Source organism: Halyomorpha halys, unplaced genomic scaffold (genome assembly GCF_000696795.3).
Source record: "Halyomorpha halys isolate HHAL.00 unplaced genomic scaffold, Hhal_1.1 Scaffold705.1, whole genome shotgun sequence".
In the NCBI taxonomy this organism is placed as follows: domain Eukaryota; kingdom Metazoa; phylum Arthropoda; class Insecta; order Hemiptera; family Pentatomidae; genus Halyomorpha; species Halyomorpha halys.
Window position 1 is genome coordinate 310212 of NW_027116684.1, and position 20576 is coordinate 330787.

Genomic DNA, 20576 nt, shown 5'->3' on the forward strand with positions numbered 1-20576 from the left:
AACTTACAAAATAGGCGTAATGCATGTTATATTTTTTTCATGGGTGATGAATAAATTAGTTATAAAATATTGAACACTTATGTACTATGATTTGATTTTTTTTTTTATTTACTGCAGTTTATGTGGTAACAATACATCAAGATAATTTACATAATTTAAATAAGTTAAACTTTTGAAGTTAATACAATAAATTATGAGGATTAAAAAAATAAATAATTTATCTCCTTGCGACGTATGGTGTTTGTTGATAGGACTGCTTGTACACGGGCTGGTAATAATATTGTTGGGTGTACGGTACGCTGTATGGAGTGTACTGCTGAGTGTACTGTTGAGTGTACCTCTGTTGTTGGGGGTACGTTTGCTGGTAGACGGGTTTGTAGGTAGTACGCATTTGTTTGTATTGTGCATTCGTAGTGCGGCCTTGATTGCCGGTTGAGAAAACGGCAACTACTCCAAAAATAAGAAGGACCTATAAAATAAAAATAAATGTCAATTATATATCATCTAATGATATAATTATGTATTTAATACATAAGGGAATAAAAATACATTCCAATATTTTTTATTATGAGCTTTTTATGTTTATTAATTTTTATATTTGTCACTTTTTTAATTTAATAATTTTATATTAATGAATTTATTTCTCTGTATTCCCGTTTAAACGTTAGTAGAGTTATGGTTTTAAGTTCAAAATAATTATGACATACATTTTTTTTTCAACAACTTATAATGCCCCAAGGCAATCAAAGAAAGATGACTCAGTTAAAGCATATATAATACATTCCATGTATTACATATATATGTATTATGTACTAATTTATTTTAATTAACATTACGAAAAAAAAAATTATATATTGTAGCGAACGGACACCAAATTCTAAAGGATTTTGCCTTTCATATTTATGTATATTATATATTCATTATATATGTAATATACAATAACAATATAATATAATATATGTATATATTCATTATATATGCATATATATATATATATATATTTTTTATTTTTATTTATTTTATTATTTTTTTTTTTTTTACCGCAACCCTGACCATCTTCTTATATTTAGATTTTGCCTTTCGCTTTACAACCCGGTTCTGCCTTTCGGTAATCGAATGTACTCCAGATCAGAAGGGGTTGAGATATAAATAAATATTGATAGAGATTAATTAATTTATTGAAACTATAATATATTGATGAAAGTAGGAATAACTTGTGGAGGGGAGAGTCACCCAAAAGATTATATAATATTGTTAGTTTAGTTAAAGTTAATTTCGATTATGGGAACTATTGCAGATGAGACGAGTTGATCAGAGTGAGGGTCACCATGTCGTAGTTATAGGAAGAAATAAAAGTTCTTGCATGGGAGCCCCATATGATTTTTAATTTTCAATATTTTGCTATAGAATTGATAGGGTGTTGAAATTGGGGGGATACCCAGTCGGCAATGTATTTTACCAATATTCCACGACTTTTTGAATGCAGTGGTACGACCGTACGTTTGTAAACGTCGGAAATCATTCTGTGACACTACCTTGGCGTCATGTAGCAATAAGGGAAAGTAATAAAAAGAAATAATAATAAATAAAACAAAATTAAAAAAATAGAAAAGTATAAAAAAAGACAAATATATATAACTATAATTACTTTAGATTAATTTAAATTATGCTTTACCTATAAACTATGCCTATTATAAGTTTTAAAAAACAATTGTTTAACTATATATTGTATGGTTGTGTAAATGTAGTTGGGGAGCATCCCTTTTACAATAAAGTGTTTCTCAACAAAAAAAAAAAGAAAGAGAGGGAAGAAAAAAATGAAGGAGGGATTAGCAGTTCTTACTATCAATTAAATTCAACATTATTAAAAACAAAGAAAACAAATATTCCTTGAAAATAAAATGACTTGTTTTAGAAAATTTTGGTTTATTTAACAGTTTGCAATTGTTACTTATTTAGATAAATGTAAAGACGCATTGACAATGTATTTTTTTAATGGCTAATTAGATATACAAAATATATCCTAATGAATAGAATAGTTTTACTAATTTTATAATAATTAATGGGTTTAAGACAAGCATTTGATAAACCACATGAAGGAAATATTTCAGTAGAGCAGTTAAAAAAAATTAACAATTAATTTTTAATATTTTATGTTGTTTCAATTCTATAGAACAAAATAATATAAATGTGTTGAAATTATGGTATTAAAGAATAAACACAATAAATAACTTTATAGAGAAACAAAAGAGGATTTAACACAAAATTCTAATCGTTTTCAAAATTGTGGTTTATGATATTCTTGCCTAAAGCAAATTATTTTGAATCCTTGAAAGAAACAACTAATACTTTAGCAAATATTTCAGTTATTTATCCATCAATAAATCTGTATTTTTCTTTTTTGTTAAAAATTATTTTTTCCATTATAATTGCATATTTTAATCACGTTTAGCAAGAATATCCTATTAAAGAAGCAACATTATGCTAATTTTATCCAGTGAACTTGACTGGAATTTGTTCTTCTCGGTGATAATCAGATGTGAGATGGTTGGTTTCACAACCTTTGAGATGTGGTGTCAACTCAGATTCCTAAATGAATGAGGCATCTCTGTTTGCTATGAAGACCTAAAACAATATTTACTGTCTAGAAGTAAACATTATTTTCCCCTCTTGTAACAAAATTGAAGCACAACGTATGTAATGGATTAAGGCTAAAATTAATACATATCTAATTTCCAAAGGAAAGAGGAAGCAACTGCGTACAAATCTTGTTTACGGTTTATGAATTTCAATTAATAATTTATTTACTCGTAACATATTTGCATGCTATGAAATTATTAACGTATATCAAGGACTTAGAGACACGCGAACCTAACTACATTTTTTAATTTTTTTCCGTTATTCAGTGTAACTAACTACATATTGGAAGAAAACAAACATAATGTCATTAGGACATATGCCTACAAATTTTCTATTTCTACATTCAGAGAAATATATCTATCATAATAAAAATATTAGTTACTGAAATAAAACTATAACAGGAAATACATCTTTGTAGTAGTTACATTCCTATATCTCAAAGCACTCGATATTATGTTTCACATTCAAACCTTATCGATTAGCCAACATTTAATTTCCTAAAGGTATGAGACAATATTCACTGTCAAATGGTGTGCTAAAGTTTAGCTATCTTAACTTTAAAAAAAAATCAAAACATCATAAATAATTAATTTTGTAATGACATATTCGGTTGATTGGAAAACATTTACTAAGCTTGTATTATAGTAAAAAATTAATCCTTATCAATTAACCAACATTTAATTTCTGCTAAATTAATTGAAAACTAATCTGTTTACTTTTGGTTTCTTGAACTTCCAAAATAGTAAACAAAAAGAAAATATCTAAATCAATTTCATTAGCGACATTCGAATTGTTTACAATTATTAACTTGCATTGTTTTATTCATCTTTTATAAAAAAAGATGTTCGATGTGCTTTTAATTTTTTTTTTCTCATATCCATGTATTTCAAAATACGAAAACTGCGTTATCAAAAATTAATAAGCGAATATATGGAAAATAAATTACTATTGGAAATCATCATACTTCACAAAAGTGGATCAGAAACAATATTTATCAGTAATAAATTTTATCAATTAAACCGTTCTGAATATCAATAAAATAGAAATTATTTATGTAAAAGAATTATTTATCTTCTTTAACTTTATAGAAATCCAAATTAATTTTTTTTTGAAAATTTTTAGGTTATTTTTGTATCACATAATAAATTAGTTCGAATCAATATTTATTATTTGTTTTTTATAAGTAAGATAATTTTCTCTTGTAATCGTTTAACAAATACTGTTAAAATTCTACCTTGTGCGTGTGCACAAGATATTTGTGTTCATTATTTATTTTTTAACTATAGACACATGAACTATTTACGAATTTTTCATCTGGCTTATACTATTCGTCTTGTATGAATAAACGTATTCAACATGCTTTTAAACTCTATTTTCTTCAAATTTAAGCTTTTTCAAAAAAACATATTTGCGCTTTCAAAAATCGATAAGCGAATCTATGAAAAATGAAGATATTGACGAGAAATAATCCTTATTAGTTAAAAACTTTTTCATTGAACCATGAAAAAAATCTTTATACTTAATATAATTAAGTGTGCTTAATAGAATTTGTCATCTGCTTCAATTTCATTGGAAGTAAATTTAAATTGATGAATGAAAAGTAAATTTTTGATACCAATATGTTTTCGAAATATTTACTCCGATTAAAGTTTCGTTTATTACCCTTTTATGAAAAATGTTTAATGTTAATGGTCCGCGCATTTGTGTCACATTTATCTTAAAGCCTTTTTTGAAAGTTTAATTTTTATGTGTATTAACGCTATGTACTTACCAATAATTTCTTCATCATGGTTGACGTTCTTCTTCGTCCTTCGTAGACTATTAACAACGCGGAATCAAACGATAAACTATTTATACAATTTGAAAAGCGTAGATAGTACATCAGAAAGAGGATATTTCCCGTGTGCAAGATAGTGGAACTGCAAGATGTCACGGACTTCCGCTATGGAAGGAGGTCTTGTACCAAATATCTTAATTGTTCATTCTTTTCGTACACCTCACAGTACTTCAAGGTACTTCGGTTATTTTCCTCTTGTGGCTATATTCCTTGTGTCAGTTATCGTAATATTTACGGTGTATCAAATATAGATTTATGGAAAATCCAACATTCTTAATAGTTGATTTTCTTGCGTTCCATCCAATCAGTATTCATGTAAAATTGAGGATGTACAATCCCAATATAAAAAACAACAACATTGTATTGCGAAATGGCAATAACAATATAATGTTTTTATTTTCCTGTTTTATAAATATTCGCCTATACATTACATTATGTTTCTCTTCTGTTAAATATTGTTGAAAAATTGTCAAAAAAAAATTTATTGGTCTACACAACCATAATTATCGTTTTATAAAAACGTTTTGATATAAAAATGGTTCAAAATGAGTTATTATATGGAATATTTAAAGGTCAAAGAATTGGGTCAATTTAAGGAATAAATAAAAACGATACTTTAGATTCCACCTCATCAACTAATCATTTTTTTTTTGGCTTACCATCATGCTCTTTAATTGTATAATTTTCGTCAGATTAAAGTTATAACAAATTGAATTTTTCGAAAAATTGAGGTGGTCTTAAACTTATAGTTCGATAACCTACTTATAACTTATATTCCTATATTTAATTGGTTCTAAAGGTGTACACCATTATATAATTCACCTAAAATTAATATAAGTAAGTTTTAATGAATACTATAAAAAATTTAAATGATTAAAAACATAAATCAAAGCTATTATAATTAAATACAAGACATAACTCATGTTTTTACATAACAAAATAATAATTCTTACTATTACAGATAAGTAGAGTGCTTAAATCAATTTCATATAGAAGAAGTTATATTATATAAATAATTTCAATTAATTATTTATATAAAATAGGAAATAAACAGAGAAAAAGTATTGTTTTGTTTCACATAGTATATGAGCTTATAGTTTTTTGTGTATAGATAACAACCCTGTTGAATAAAATTATAATAACTATAAAAGCATAATAATGATAAGTTAAGTAATAAAAAAAGCATAGAACCATGAAACAAGAAAATATGCTTTTAGATATATCGCACTGTTAAGATTGCTTTACTAACCTTATTTTTTTATGATTTCCTTGTGAGATAAACGCATATCTCAGGTGGATTACCTTTAGTTAATGCATACAGCTGGGCTTTATCATGTCATAATACAAACCGATACTGTTAATATTAAGATAATATACATATCTTTAGTTAACGAATGTTAATTTGTTCATTATAAGTAAATATAAACCATGACAATAAAAATAACATGAGGTCTTATGTCAATTATAAACATATGGATGTTAAAAGGGCACTTCTCCACTAGATTAAACTTTCGTGTTAGTTTGAAAATATTCTAATAGAAATATCATGAAAATATTGTAGATTTTGAATATAAAAAAATTACTTCATTTTTGACAAATGACCATCGCTTAATTGAGGCAAAAACAAAAAAAAAATAGGCATAAGTACTATTAAATAAATTTTTTGGCTTAATTTTAAATTTAATTGTAGTATCATTCATTATCCGAGCCCCATCCTTATGGAACTTCATCCGTCGCTCCAGTACTCTTCCTACCTTTAAATCCCGCCTGTTCAATCATTTCTTATCCATTCAGACGCCTAAAATTGTAAATTAATATAATTTTAAATATGTATGTTAACTATTATATCATTCTTAATTATTTTTACAACGTTTTCTTTTCTCTTTTTTATTTATTCATTTTTTTTTTTTATTTTTCAACTGATAAAATTGAGAAAGTAACCTATAATTATTTTTTATAATGACTTTTATATTTCTTTGTATTTTTTGTTTAAGTATCTCTGAGGCTCCTCAGCCTTCATCTATTGATTTCTCTGTATTATTCTAAAGGGACTCGTCCCCAAATAAATAAAATATTATTATTATTATCTTGTTAAATGCTTAGTAAGTTATATTTAAAATAACTAATAATTTATTTAATAATTAATAGCTTATTTCTTTGTAATTTGTAAAACTTTTTATTTGTAGAACAATGAACTCCATATTGAGTATACTGTTTGAAACGTTCAAATAATAAATTAAATTTAAAAAAAAATATGAAATGGGTTACTTATTTCAGGAAAAATTAATACACATTTTTTTAATTAAGAATATAAAAATTATTTTAAATTAATTTATGTGCGCGAAGTTCTTTCCTGGATTACTTTCTATTATTTTCGGTGTTATGATATTACTTACGAGTTAATGATGAATATAAACTCTAATTTATTTTGAGACATGGGATAGGTGTAATTTTAAAATATATTACATGCCCTTTCAATATGACCTTGTAGTTGTATACGGCACCTAAAAATCAAGCACATAAACAAATAAATAATATTTTAATACTAATACAACGCTTAAAGAATTTTAAAAATTTTGAGAAAATAAATTTCAATTTTGTATTTCAGTAATATATTCTGTTTATTATAGCTTAGCAATCCCGCAACCTTCTTTTTGTACTTATATAATTCAGATGAGATGTGCTAGTTCACTATAAAGACACAAAAATGTTAAAGAATCTGAAATTGTTGTTTAAAGAATTGTCGCTCCTATTCTCTAACTATTCCCGTATTTTCCTTTTAGCAGCGGCTTGTTGCATGCCGAGAGTACTAATCTTTTAACAAGCACTGTTCTGAAACAGCTAAGTTCAAAGCCTCCTCTAATGCACACAAACCTCCTAGAGAATGTTATTTCCTGTATTCAATTATCCAATACATCAAATATAACTTGATAATTTTATAGTTCATATACCCTAAAATTACGGGGAACTAGAAATCAATAAGTTTTTTTTTTCTTTCTACACCACAGGAAGTGGGCTATTACGCCATTTTCTCTCTCACAGCCCAATACAATTTTACTCTTCCTCTTAGTTGGTCTGCATCCCGCTCAACATCCTCAATAATATGAATCAATAAGTGAAAAGTAGTAATAATGATTTTATTAGTACTCATTAAATATATCGGGGTCTCTGTTCATGTATATCTTCTGTTTATTATTATTTGCTTAATTTTTAGGTACCATATACAACTCCAGGGTTTTGAGGCACCGTATTCTAGATTTCGTGGTTACATTTCTCCTTTAGGAACATGAACAGGTTCTTCCAATTTTCTGGCAGTAATGATTAACGTTGTCCCCGGAGGCCAAAATACGTTCTTGATGATTCCAGACGCGGACAGAGTTCAAGGATATGCTACATCGTCAGGGTACATTTACAACTATAACATGCGGTGGAGGGTTTCTTTCAAGAAGGTGCTTGTCTGTTAATCTTTATGTACCATCCTGAGTATCACCGAGTATTGTCTCCATTTTATGTTTCAGGTACATTGGTCAAAAACAGCGCCATGCGTCCTATCTTCTATTTATATTATTGTACTTGTAACTATTTTCTAAAGGAGGGAAAAAAAAAAAAAAAAAAAAATCGGGGTTTCTGTCACTTTTGTATTCAAGGTTGATTTTACCGATGATATAGATGTTGGTATGATAGTATCGATATATTTTCCCAAAAAAAAATTATTTTTGAAGGTTGAATCGAATTATTAAATAGTTGAAAGAGTGAATAATAACTTCATATAAATTGAGTGCCTTATTGATAAATCGGGAGTTACTTTTTCTTTTCTTTTAAGTGATGTGTTTTGAGATCGTTTGTTTATCATGTTAAGAATCAATTGATTCCTTATATCTATCTAGTTATTAAAAAACTTAAAATTTATTGTTTTGTACCTGTCGAAATCGAAGTCAAGTTCGAAACTATAGCCCCCCCCCCTAATCAATTGTTAAAAAAAATGAATCTCTTACATTAACTATTTAAGGCCCACCAGGCTGATCTGGTATTAAATAAAATAATAGTTGATATTGTATACCACTGGAAGGCATGTGTATTTGAAAAGGTTCTAGTCAGTACTGGTTCTGAGGTGTATCTGTTTCTGATACCGGGGCTGACTGCTGGCAGAACCCGCTGTGCTATCCCATCATACACTGCACAACATAACAGTTTATAGTGATATCTGAGCTACATATTATTACTAATAATAACTAGTACTTAGATAATATTTAATAATACTTGGAGTTATTGGTAACAAATATGAAAATAGATGGCATCACAGTTCTTAAAATTGTTCGAGGATTGGGAAGACCATGGAATCATCTTTTGATGACGGTAATGAATATTCAAAAATGAGCTTATACCAGATTACTAGAAAATAAATTAAATGGAATTTTAAATACTGTTACGCCAGAGTAATAAAAAAGGAAAGAAATGATCAAACAAATAAGTTACCACGATATCAAGCTCATTAGGGCACATACTGATGGATAACTTTATATTTCTTTACTTTTCGTATTTTCCCTCATTCTTTTTCTAAGTTGAAAATGTTCCCGCGTTTTTACTTAGTCCCCCGTACTTTTACTAAATACATTTCTACTCCAATCTGCTTGTTAATACTACATCTCATGCAGTACTTTAGAACATTGCAGTCATTAGGAATCTGTGGAATGAATGGTCTTTTTTTTTTTGTAAATAATAGTTTCAAATATGATATATTAATATAGTTAATGTTGTTAATAAGGTTTAGGGTAGACAATATTGTGTGGAATAGTTTTTAATTTAAATTATAAAAATTAAATGACATGGGCATATCAATGATTGAGGTTTGCCTTGAGAATGGCCTGAAGGCCGAAACGTTGGAGATGTTTTGAAATAAATAGTTGAGAGTAAAAGTGGATCAATTGTTGTTTGCAGTAATCATATATTCTTTTAACTGAAGAGGAAAGTGGATAAAGGGGCTATGTAATATTTTTTGAATCTTTATTATGGAAGAAGGGGGTAGGTGCCTATCTAGGTACTCTAACCTCAAAATCCAATTAATAACTGAGATACCTGGATTTATATGAGGCTATGTATACTTGAAAACAGCAAGCTTAAAAAATAAAAAAAATGAACTTTATTATCTTAAAATTTACTATTTGTTATATAACACTTTCATCCACTAGTCCTCTTCAATTAAGGATTTGTTTTTATTTGTCTACGTACTGTCATTAAAATTTAATGTTTTAATATATAAATATTTTCAAAAAAATAGTTTAGTGAAAATCAAAAGATTCGATCAAATTATTAAATAATTGGCTAATATTTTCATTTGGAAATAAAAAATGAATACATCGGGAGCTAATTTTATTTTTTTTTAGCAGTCAGTTCGTAAGGATGAAGCTTACGACGTTTTCATTCATTTCTAAACTACATAGATAAGGTTATAATATTTTTAAAATCAATTTTGGAATCAGCAGATGCATTAATTAATCAAATTCTGCTTCCTTATTATGCTATCCATTCTAAAAATCCATTCCTGCAGGAGTTGGTTCATTGACAAGAAAATAGAGCATGCATACTTTTTGGCCTGCAATTTTTTCCTATTATATTCCTCTAAAATTTTGGATTCATAAGGCAGAGGATTTGAGGACTTAATTATCTTCAGTAAAGAAGAGAAAACATAGTTGAGAAAATAGTTTTTAATTAGAAACATATCAAGTATTTGAGATTCTTCGAAAGTGGGGCCTGTTAATAGACAACCGGAGTGCCTGATTTATATGCAGTGATCTAGGGATCCCTCTGAAACTAATGCATCTGACTAAAATGACAATGGATGATACTAAGTACATCGAATTTTATTTTTTCAGGATCATTAAAAAAAAAAGTTTTTATACGCAAAGTGAGATTTTCAAATTTGTTACAAAAATGTATGGAATGGTACCATAAAAGTATAAAAATCGGGCTACTCAGTTATGTCCCTCCTATTCACAGCTTATTTACAAAGCATTTATGCACAAAATGTAATTTTAAAGTTATTTTTATGTTACAAAAATGTCAGCGCTTGTGAAAAAAAAAATATCAAAGTATAGTATTCTTCTTTAGCTAAGAATAGCTTTAGAAATACTGCAATTATTGCAAGAAAGAAAGCCAGCCACTGTTAGAAAATCATTACAATTTCAGAACTTGTTCAACTTTAACCATCGTTTACGGTTGCCATAGTTTCTTTTACTTATATCTCTTTATTTCCAAAGTCCTCAATTTCAGAACTCTCTTTAAATTGGTTCTAACTGAAATTTCTTTAAATACTGCAAGGATAAGACAAAAGAAAGCCTTTGACCAAAAGAAGATATGGATTAAGGATTGGTTCATTACTGTAGAGAGATGTATAAGATCAGAAAGATGCTTTCCATGATGAAAAATAGGGGTGTTTACTTTTACGGTTAAAACCTTTTTGAGGGAGTCCTTCAGTTGTAATGAGTGTTACTGAAAAATAATTCCTCGAATTGTAAGTAGTTCTGTGTTCAGTTTGCACACGTTTTCTGTTCATTACAAATCGAGTCCGTTATATCTTAATCTGTGATATGCAATTTAATGTTCTGTCTTGATCTACCTCTTGTCAGGAAGTTAAGAATGATTTAATTGTTGTAATTATAACACTATAAAGTATATATAGAGAATATCTAGTAAAAAAAACAAAAAAAAAATTAGAAATATCACGCAAAACAAAAAAGCAAATAGCCAGTGATTTAAAATATATATCCAATCAGATCTGCTGTCGAACAGACAACGTGACATTTCCATACGATTTCTTGACAGTGTGTTTGATGAGGTGGATAATGAGAGTTGGTTCAGAATTAATGATGGGATTAGCGGTCATCATTGGCAGATCCTTGTTAATCTGTCACTGATTCTGGGCCTCTAATTGGGATCACCTGTGCCCGCTATTGTTTACCGAAGTATTTTTTATTGCTCACTCGTTTGGCCATTTCATGGACTCCTTACGAATGATTTGTCGAACAATGTTTGATCGAACAGTATAAATCTTTTTCTGTTAAAACATTAATTTATCTTAATTTCTTTATACCATGCTCGATTCAGATCGAGAAAATTCAAATTATTACTTCACAAGCAATACTTTGAAAAAATAGGATATGACTCCTTCAAGATATGTCAAGTATGTTGAAATTAAATATTTTATATAGCGGGTTATTTAATTAAATCCTCGTTAGTCAGATTGTACAGTAATTAATCGAGCCCAATCAAACTTTCTAATACCATTGCAAACTGACACCAAAAGTTCAGTGTAAAATAGTATTAATGATTCTCTTAGTAGCAGTTCATTTTTGACGATCACTTGTAACGTATGTATAAAATAATTTGAACCGTCAAAATTAGAAATCGGTTGTTTGCTCCAACATTGTTACACACCTACAAATAGGCAGGTTCTGACCCCCTAAGCACATAGCTCCTCTTTTGGCTTCGCAGTATTCGAATAATGAAGATAGAAGTGGTGAGCATATAGCACCTTGGATAACACATCATTTAGAGGTGTATAATGGTTATTCCAATTTCCGACTTCTAGTTACTCTAAAAAATAAAGTGTTATTGCTTTTTTATAGATGACGTGACCTATAGATTTTTTGTAAGAATTGTAAATTTGTTATCTGGAGAACTTCATAATATTTTTATTACGCTAGAAAAATTTTTAATGTTGAAAGAAAATATGGACTACAATTTAGTTTTAAACTTTGAAGATTTTGTTTCATACTTTCAAAAATATTTTAATGAATCATGTTAATCAACTACACCGATATCTTTGAACATACTGAACTCAATTGTTTCATTTTTGAAATAATAATATATTAGTATTGATAGAAATTATATTAAAAACGATTAAAATTAAAGTATTTAAGTAATTAGCCTTTGCCAAATTTATTTTAAGCATATCTTGATTTAGTACTTTGAAAGGCTCGAACTCCAGTGGGCTCTTAGTATTGAAACCTTTTGAATGGCTTCTGTGTTATAGATGCCTTGAAGCTTTTAGAAGTTTTACCCACTTTGAAAACTGTGGATTTTTTTTTTTTTATATTTTTCTCCATTTTTATTTTATGAAAGAAAAATAAACGAACCCGATTAACTACTTACTCGCCTTTTAAACGGGTATTCAGGCCGTTGAACTATGACACCGATAACGGCTTATGCTAATTTCTCATTTTATTTTTAAAAAGTTTTAATTTTTTCTGGTTAGTTTCGCATATGTATTAGTAATCTGGCTGAATAACATTATAGAATTTAATGTAGTCACACACTGCATTAAAAAAAAAAGTTTTAAAACATTGTTTTATTGAAAATGGAGGTACCGTTCCAGTGCGTTCCAACTCAAATCGAATCCTGAGTATAGATCATAACAAAAATCATATTTTTTACTTCAGTAAATTTTATAATAAACAAGAAAACATTTGACTTCCTTAAAATAAGGATTTTAAACTACCATTTTTTCTTTTTTTTTTGAACTTGTAATATTTTCAGAGTTTTAATTTACAAGCTTAGTTTTAAAAATATACAGACTAATTACTAAAATGACCATCTTTTTAACTGGAAAATTAATAATAAATATTAGAATTCATCACATGTTTTATTATATTATTTACCTTAAAAATGGATTTGGGAGGTTATCAGGTACTCAGTGTTGCCTCAGTCTCTCCCTAATTGGATCTTCAGTTATAGATAGGCGTTGGAGGGCCTCTACATTTCTAATGCCTCTTATTTCGGGATGAATTCCCATAGCCATGTTGCATGCTATGTTAGGCTTTGATCTCGCTTGTGCGATAGTGTCCGAAAGAATTGCTAAATCACTCGGCAATACCTTTTCTTTAAGAACTAATCGAATGGCTAAACAACTCCTACATTCAAGATATAGGACACGACGTGTCCACGCGATTGAACGAAGTCCACAGGTCCTCCACGAGAGAATAAGCCAAATCCCATCCTCATCGTCAACTAAAATGATCTTCTTTATAACTGGAAAATTAATAATAATCATTAGAATTCATCACATGTTTTATTATATTATTTATGGATTAGAGAGGTTATCAAGTGCTCAGTGTGGCCACAATAACATGTCAATGAACTGTTCCTTTCGTGTTTCAAAAATTGATTCATAATTGACATCCATGTCATCCTAATGATAGCATACCTTGAATTTGGCCTCTCTCCCATTTTTTTTTTTTTTTTTTACAACTCAACTCTCATATATTGTGAATTCTCGATCCTACATCTCCAAAACAAAAAAATAGGCTTAATAGTGACGTCTCCATAATAGTTTATAGGGTAACAGATACCAAATAATAACTTGTTCCTGTAGTTAGTGATTTTAATAACCTGAGAATTTACGTCTGTCCCACTGCTTATTCCCTAATAATACCGGAACACGTTATTCACTTTGTACTTGGTATCCTATAATCAGTTATCGAGATTTCATTGTGATTAATCCGCATATCTTGTGTACTTTATATGGCCATTTTTCTTTAGTTACAAATATTTCAAGTTCAAGGGAGATTTATTTTTTCGTTTCGAATATTTATTTCATTATCATCATATCTTACATTTTCCTTATATAAAAAAAAAAAATCTGTACCGCTACAATCCATGAGGGGTCAGGGGTTCAATACTTTGTATGGAAGTACAGTTAATACACCAACGGTTGTGTAAGGAGCTGATTAATCAGAATCACGCTCAACCGCCAGATTTTTACCCAATTAAGGGTGACCAATTTATGAGGCTGGGTGGACCCCAGTAGGACTCCAGAACCCACAGAGTTGAATCACCGCTACAGTTTACGAAAACAATTTTCTGCACAGCTAGATTCGATTCCGCGTTCTTGGAGTTAGTAGCATCGTGTCTTACCACGGTGCCACCGCTCTCCCCTTTTTTTTCATATTTTTTGTACCTTTTTACCCCTTTTTTTTACATTTTCCTTATATCGGACTATAATTGGGGTTGAACAACAAGGGAAGATTCTCTGCTAATATTTTTGGTACTAAGGTATTCTTGCGAGGTGTGCTATAAGTATTGTTGTCAACCAATACTTATTATATGTATTGGATAAGAAAGGCTGTGTGAGTGGTGAACCTATACCCATTTATAGTAATCTGCAATGTACATGTAATCTACATGGTGCCATGAACATCTAGAGAGATTTTAACGACGTCGTACATCAACCAATATTCATTATAAGTACAATTATCCACTGCAAATTCCCAGTTTCAGCTAATTTTTAAAATGTAGTTCAATACGAAACTAGAAGCTATAACAAAAAGTGTCCAGATTTTAACTCCTAAGAGCAGTAGCATTAAAAAAAAATGAATTTTGTATTTTACAGGTTGATAGCTTTCCATTATTGTCTATATTACCACAGTATTTAATTATAAATGTGTGGATATTGTTTTGAATGTTCCCATGTATGTTCTGCTCCATGTAAATTTAATGGTTGTATATATTTTAATACATTTGTAAATGTCAATGAATAAATTATATACATTATGTAAAAAAAAGAAGCTTTTATTGCCGCTATTAAAATGACCATTAAACTGAAGATGTTTTCTATCAAGTCAGGTTTTTTGTATTGATTGCTCCATTTTGTTTTTAATAGTTACACATAGGAAATAAGTAGATAAATAAATTTAGCGTGGATGGAAACGCGGGGCACAACTTGTATGGGACAATACTTATTAATAACAATAAATTACGTATTTCATGCCGTTTTTCAATTTCAGGTGATTTTTAAATATTGCTCGATTTAACTATCTTAAAGTTTCCTCATCCTGTTTTAAGCTAATATTTCAAAAGTGATTTTGGTCCGTCGCTTCCCGAGTGTCTTGATGGGGCGGATCCGGCGGGGAAGGATTGCCTTTTTTCGTGTTATGAACTCCTCTTGTGAGATTGACACATCGTACATCGACTAACCTACGTGCTATAATTGTCTGTTTAAAAGGTCAGATAAGTAAGGCTACCATGGAGGGCGGGTGTGGAGGGTATCATGCGCTTTTTAATATTATTCGATTTAACTATCTTAAAATTTCCTCTTTCCGCTTTAAGCTAATATTTCAAAAGTGATATAGTTATTAATAGGTTATTTGCACAGTATCATAATTATTACGAAATAAATGTTTAATGTTGTGGACGTTGGTATTACCGAGTTGTAGAATCGCTCGGCTAACAAAAAATGGGGTCAAGTTCAGAAGTAAACCTTCCTCTTTATTTTTTTGTTATTCAACAAACATTTCTCTTTACCAAATACTAATAATAATAAATGGTGTACTGTACTAAAAAATATTCAAATTTACTTCCCTATTTATATTTTAAGGAGTTTCAACAATAATAATATCACAACAGGTTCATAATATTTATTTACATAATTTCTTTACAAATTTAATATTTATATATTATAAAAATAATAACAAAGAGTTCAAAATGATGGTAACTAATACCAGATTAAATGCCAACTTCAGTAAACACTGTTCATAGATTTTACCGAGTATTTTAGGTGGTATTGAAAACATTTCTAACGAATAGAGAGTAGGTATGTTTCTTGCTCCAAAGGTAGTTTCCACTCTAATGTATCCTGTAATAAGAATGTTTACTTTGCGTTTTGCTGATAACACCTAGAACGTTGAGAGGACCCACGTTTATTAGTGATAGAACAATGGCAGTGAACAGGAGACAAACCTAAAAATAAAAAGGAAATGCATTTATAGATAGATACATACTCAAGCACAATTATATGCTTAACTTACATATCCACAAACCATTTTTTTTTTCTATTTGTATATACTTATAAAACTAAATAGTCCAATCATTTATTGAAAATAAGTTTAATTTCCTCGATTGCTATCACATTTATGAATTATTCATTACTCACACATCACAATTTCATTTAAAAGTTTCCTTCAAACATGAATAATAAATTATTTGAAAATTAATTTAATCTTCAAAAAGGAGATTAAAAAATCAAATTATGAAAAAAAATTATGTAACACTTAAACAACAAAAACAAAAACTAAATAAAATAAAACTGATTCTTATTTGATATATAAATATCTAGGTGTTACTGTAGATAATGTTTTTTCTTGGGAACCACACTTAGTTAGTTTTAAAGAGTTTTAACAGAGAAACTTTAACAATAGTGTAAAAAGCATTATTTGAATCGATATTACGATATGGGATCGAATGTTATGGTACCAGTACTGACTGGCATTTATCGAAACAAAGCAAATCTACAAAATCGAACAATAAGAACTATAACGCACCCAAATAATAAAACAGAAAATCTTAAAATCGTTGGTACTTTACCACCTAAACTATATTAATTCACTAATTGTAAATTTGCAGCTTTATTATTCACTTCAAAATCCTTTCAATTATTTTTATTATTTGTTATTAATTATTTTTTTTAATAATTATCATTTCATTTTTACTTTCTACTTTATTTTCATTTTAGTAGTTGTTAGTTAAAATATTAATTGTATCACTTGAGTTCAATTCATTTTGCACTTGACCTTAAAAATTTTATAGCCTCCACAATGCTCTAATAGTCTAAACTGTAATATTTACATTTTACTTATGTCTGTCATTTTTATGTGTTATTTTGGCACCGATCAATATATGTTGTCATCTGGATATTATATAATTGGATGTAATTTTTTAAATAAATAAAATTAAAAATATATATATGGATTGCTGGTAAACGGAGAGTGAAGAGATGGATGAGACCCTGGAAAATGGAAGGTATAAGGAAAACAGTAGGCTTGTTAAAGTTTGGAGAACGATGACGGATCATTTTTATTAAAATACCCCACGTATACAGTTGATTGTTAGGACCTGGGATTTATAAGCGAGCAGTATAGGAAGAATCCTAAATGGTTGCACATTTAAACTAGGTTCCATGTAATAGTTTCACAAGATTCCTCCCAACCCAACTTGTAGCAAATTGCAAACCATGTACTTTAATCAACTTACTTTATCACAATCGATTAGTCAATTAGTAAATGTGGGACTACAGTTATTGTAGGAGTTAGTGTGGTCCTTAAGACTTTCTTTTAATGTGGGAGTCAGTATGTACCTTTCGGACTTAGTGTAGGAGTTAGTGTGATCGATCTGTGGGTTATAGGAATCATCGTATTCCTTGTAGTTAATTAATTTGATCAATTTATTTAGCTAATCGATAATCGATTAGTCAAAACCGGTTCCGTTGGCCATTGGGATGAATGAGTGAAGGAACAGTGTGCTTCTCAGGACAGTGTAGGAATCAGAGTGGCTCTTGTGACCTATTGTTTGTAGTAGAATCAGGTGTTTCTAGGGACTTAGTGTAGGGGTCAGTGTGATCTTTGGAACTGAGTGTATGAACCAGAGTAGCTCTTGGAACTTTTTCTTAGTATAGGAATCAGCATGCTCTTTGTAGCTATAGTAATTACAAAACCTAGTACTTTGATCAATTTACTTACTTAATTGAATCCGACCCTAGTAGTCATAGGGACTTATAATGAGTAAAGGAACCGTGTGCTTCTTAGTACTTAGTGTAGGAATCTGTGTGACTCTTGAGACTTACTGTTGGTGTAGGTGGTAGTGTGCTTCTTAGTACTTAGTGTTGAAGTCAGTGTGGCTCTTGTGACTTATTGCTAGTATTGGAGTCAGGTGGTTCTAGAGACTTGGAGTCAGTATGAACAGTTATACCTTTAGGACTTAGTGTATGAGTCACTGATTTTCTTTAGTTATTGTTAGTGGAGGAATCAATAGGAGACCCCTATGCTATAAATTTATAATAATAAATTGAAATTGTAACATGAATAATAATGTTTATTAAAATCAACATATCTTAACAATCAATAAAATTAAATGCTGATTTTATGCTATTTTCTCTTACTTAACCGACATTCTTCTTATCAAATTTTGAATAAAAAACAAATCATTAAAATTACTATTCAAAACAATATTAATGGAATATTTTGCGATTTTTAAAAAATACCTTGTAAAATACACAAAAGCAGTATTATTAACATGTATTATTGCCGAGTTTCTGACTTGTCCTGAATAATACATATATACGCACACACAGAAACTTAGGTTTTTAAATTGATTAAATAAAAACATGCTCCCAATTACACGCTATGTAACTCACCAAAAACAGTTTCATGTTGCTGGTATGATATTGACTCTGATGACTGTTGCACCTATCTACGTCTACAACTATATATCTTCCTTCTTTATCAAACTGACTGTGAGATATGGCCTGGATTAGAGGTAAACGGCATGTGGACGTGATATTACCAAACATAATATGGTTTTGTCAAGATTAAACATCGGTACACCTGTCTTTCAATGAACCTCTTAAACTTTATATATCTATTACATAACTATACTAAACAATACTCCTTTATTGCTCTATCCGTATCTTTTAGCTGATTCAATTTAAATCAATGATCCATTCATGCAAGTATTTTCATGGACAGATTTGAAATATCTTTACTCTATATCTATTTTGTGTAATCTATATCTTATATGGTGTTGATATATTTTTTATTTGAGGTTTAATATCCTTATGATGGAAGGTTGGAATCCATTCCGTTGATCCGCCACCAAAACCGCCACGACTTCAATCACGAAATGAAAGGTTGGACTTGCACAAAGCGTCAAGCGCAAGGCCGTTTGCAGCCGAGAGAGTTAGAGTGTCAACTTGCCTCAGGGCTGAAACGGCGCCGGTTCCAATTCGGCCTGGGGGTTAGACTCCTACTTCTTGGTATTCCCAAAAAATAAAAAACTTGTTCCTCCACCATGTTTAAAACAGATAGCGATATTATTTGAGGCGATAGTAATGAATCTCGATTATTGTTTTCCAACTTGTGAGAATAATGAGTGTATCGAAAAAAAAGTTGAGAAGTGCGAAGCCTCGGCATTTTTCAAGTCAAATGTTGCCTACTGTATTTCAATTTTCAATTCAACTCTTCATAAACTTCTTCATTGAACGCTCTTATTGGTGAAATTGTATTTTTTATTGTTACTGCATCATGGATTAGTATTTTGTGAATGGAAGAAAAAATGAAATTTATGTAAAATAGAAATCTAGACACAACAAGGCTTACAATCATGTAAAAAAAATTTTGTTCCTCATATTAAATCAATTTAAGGATATAATTTACCTAAGTATATAATCAATAAATTGTTCTTAACAGTTACAAACCTTCGGTTGCTTTTATTTTAGTGAAAAACCCATATTCTCCAATGAATCAATAAATAATGAGAAAAAATAATAGGATTCTCTGTTTTCGACTCATCTTATTCTGTAATATAGTATTATACTGTAAACAATTGATGTTATACTTTCGGGTTCAGTGTCACATCCTAAAATAGTTTAGATACCGATCTACGCATTTAAAAGATAATAATCCTTATAAATATTTTAAATTGACTATGAAAATTAGTTATAATTTTTCGATTTAATTAATTTTTCTTGAACTCTACTTCTACGTGGTATATTATATATCTCTCAAATAATATAATTTTTATGTATGATAATAATAATATTTCATAAATCGCCTGCCTAAGTATTCATAATATAAATCTTATTTGCGAATGTGTATTGCAATGTCTTTACATTAAATAGTTCCAATTTTTACTATAGGATCTTATTTATAATATTATTAACTAAATTGGCTATCAAACTATTGAATGCTATTATGCTTTTGTCAAAATTTATCTTAGTCACTATTATTATCACAATTTTAATTATTATAATTATTCAATTTACAATGTCTACTACACCATATCACTTTATTAAAAAATTTTTGGACTAATTTTTAATAAATGACTTTTAATATTTAATTTGTAAGATCGTTTGACAGCCTATTAACAGTTATAAAAAGAAAAAAATAATAACAAACGAAATTCTCAAGATTAGACGACCTTGTTCTAAAGATAAGATTGTACATGAAAACTCCTTTATCTATGGAGTTCTTTATCAGCGAAGCATGGAGATGGGTGGCTGACCTGGAGGCATATTCTCGACTATGATGGATGTCTCGCTTTTGGTTTAAGTGCT

At 29.2% G+C, this 20576-nt stretch overlaps 1 long non-coding RNA gene across 1 annotated transcript; it reads right to left on the reverse strand.

The window, feature by feature from the left end:
* Window positions 1-15873: 15873 nt before the first annotated feature.
* LOC136797276 (uncharacterized) lies at window positions 15874-18712 on the reverse strand. Its single transcript, XR_010845131.1, has 2 exons — window positions 18660-18712; window positions 15874-16210 (listed from the first exon to the last, which is right to left on the reverse strand). It is a non-coding gene; the product is annotated as an uncharacterized lncRNA (long non-coding RNA).
* Between the last annotated feature and the right edge of the window lie 1864 nt (window positions 18713-20576).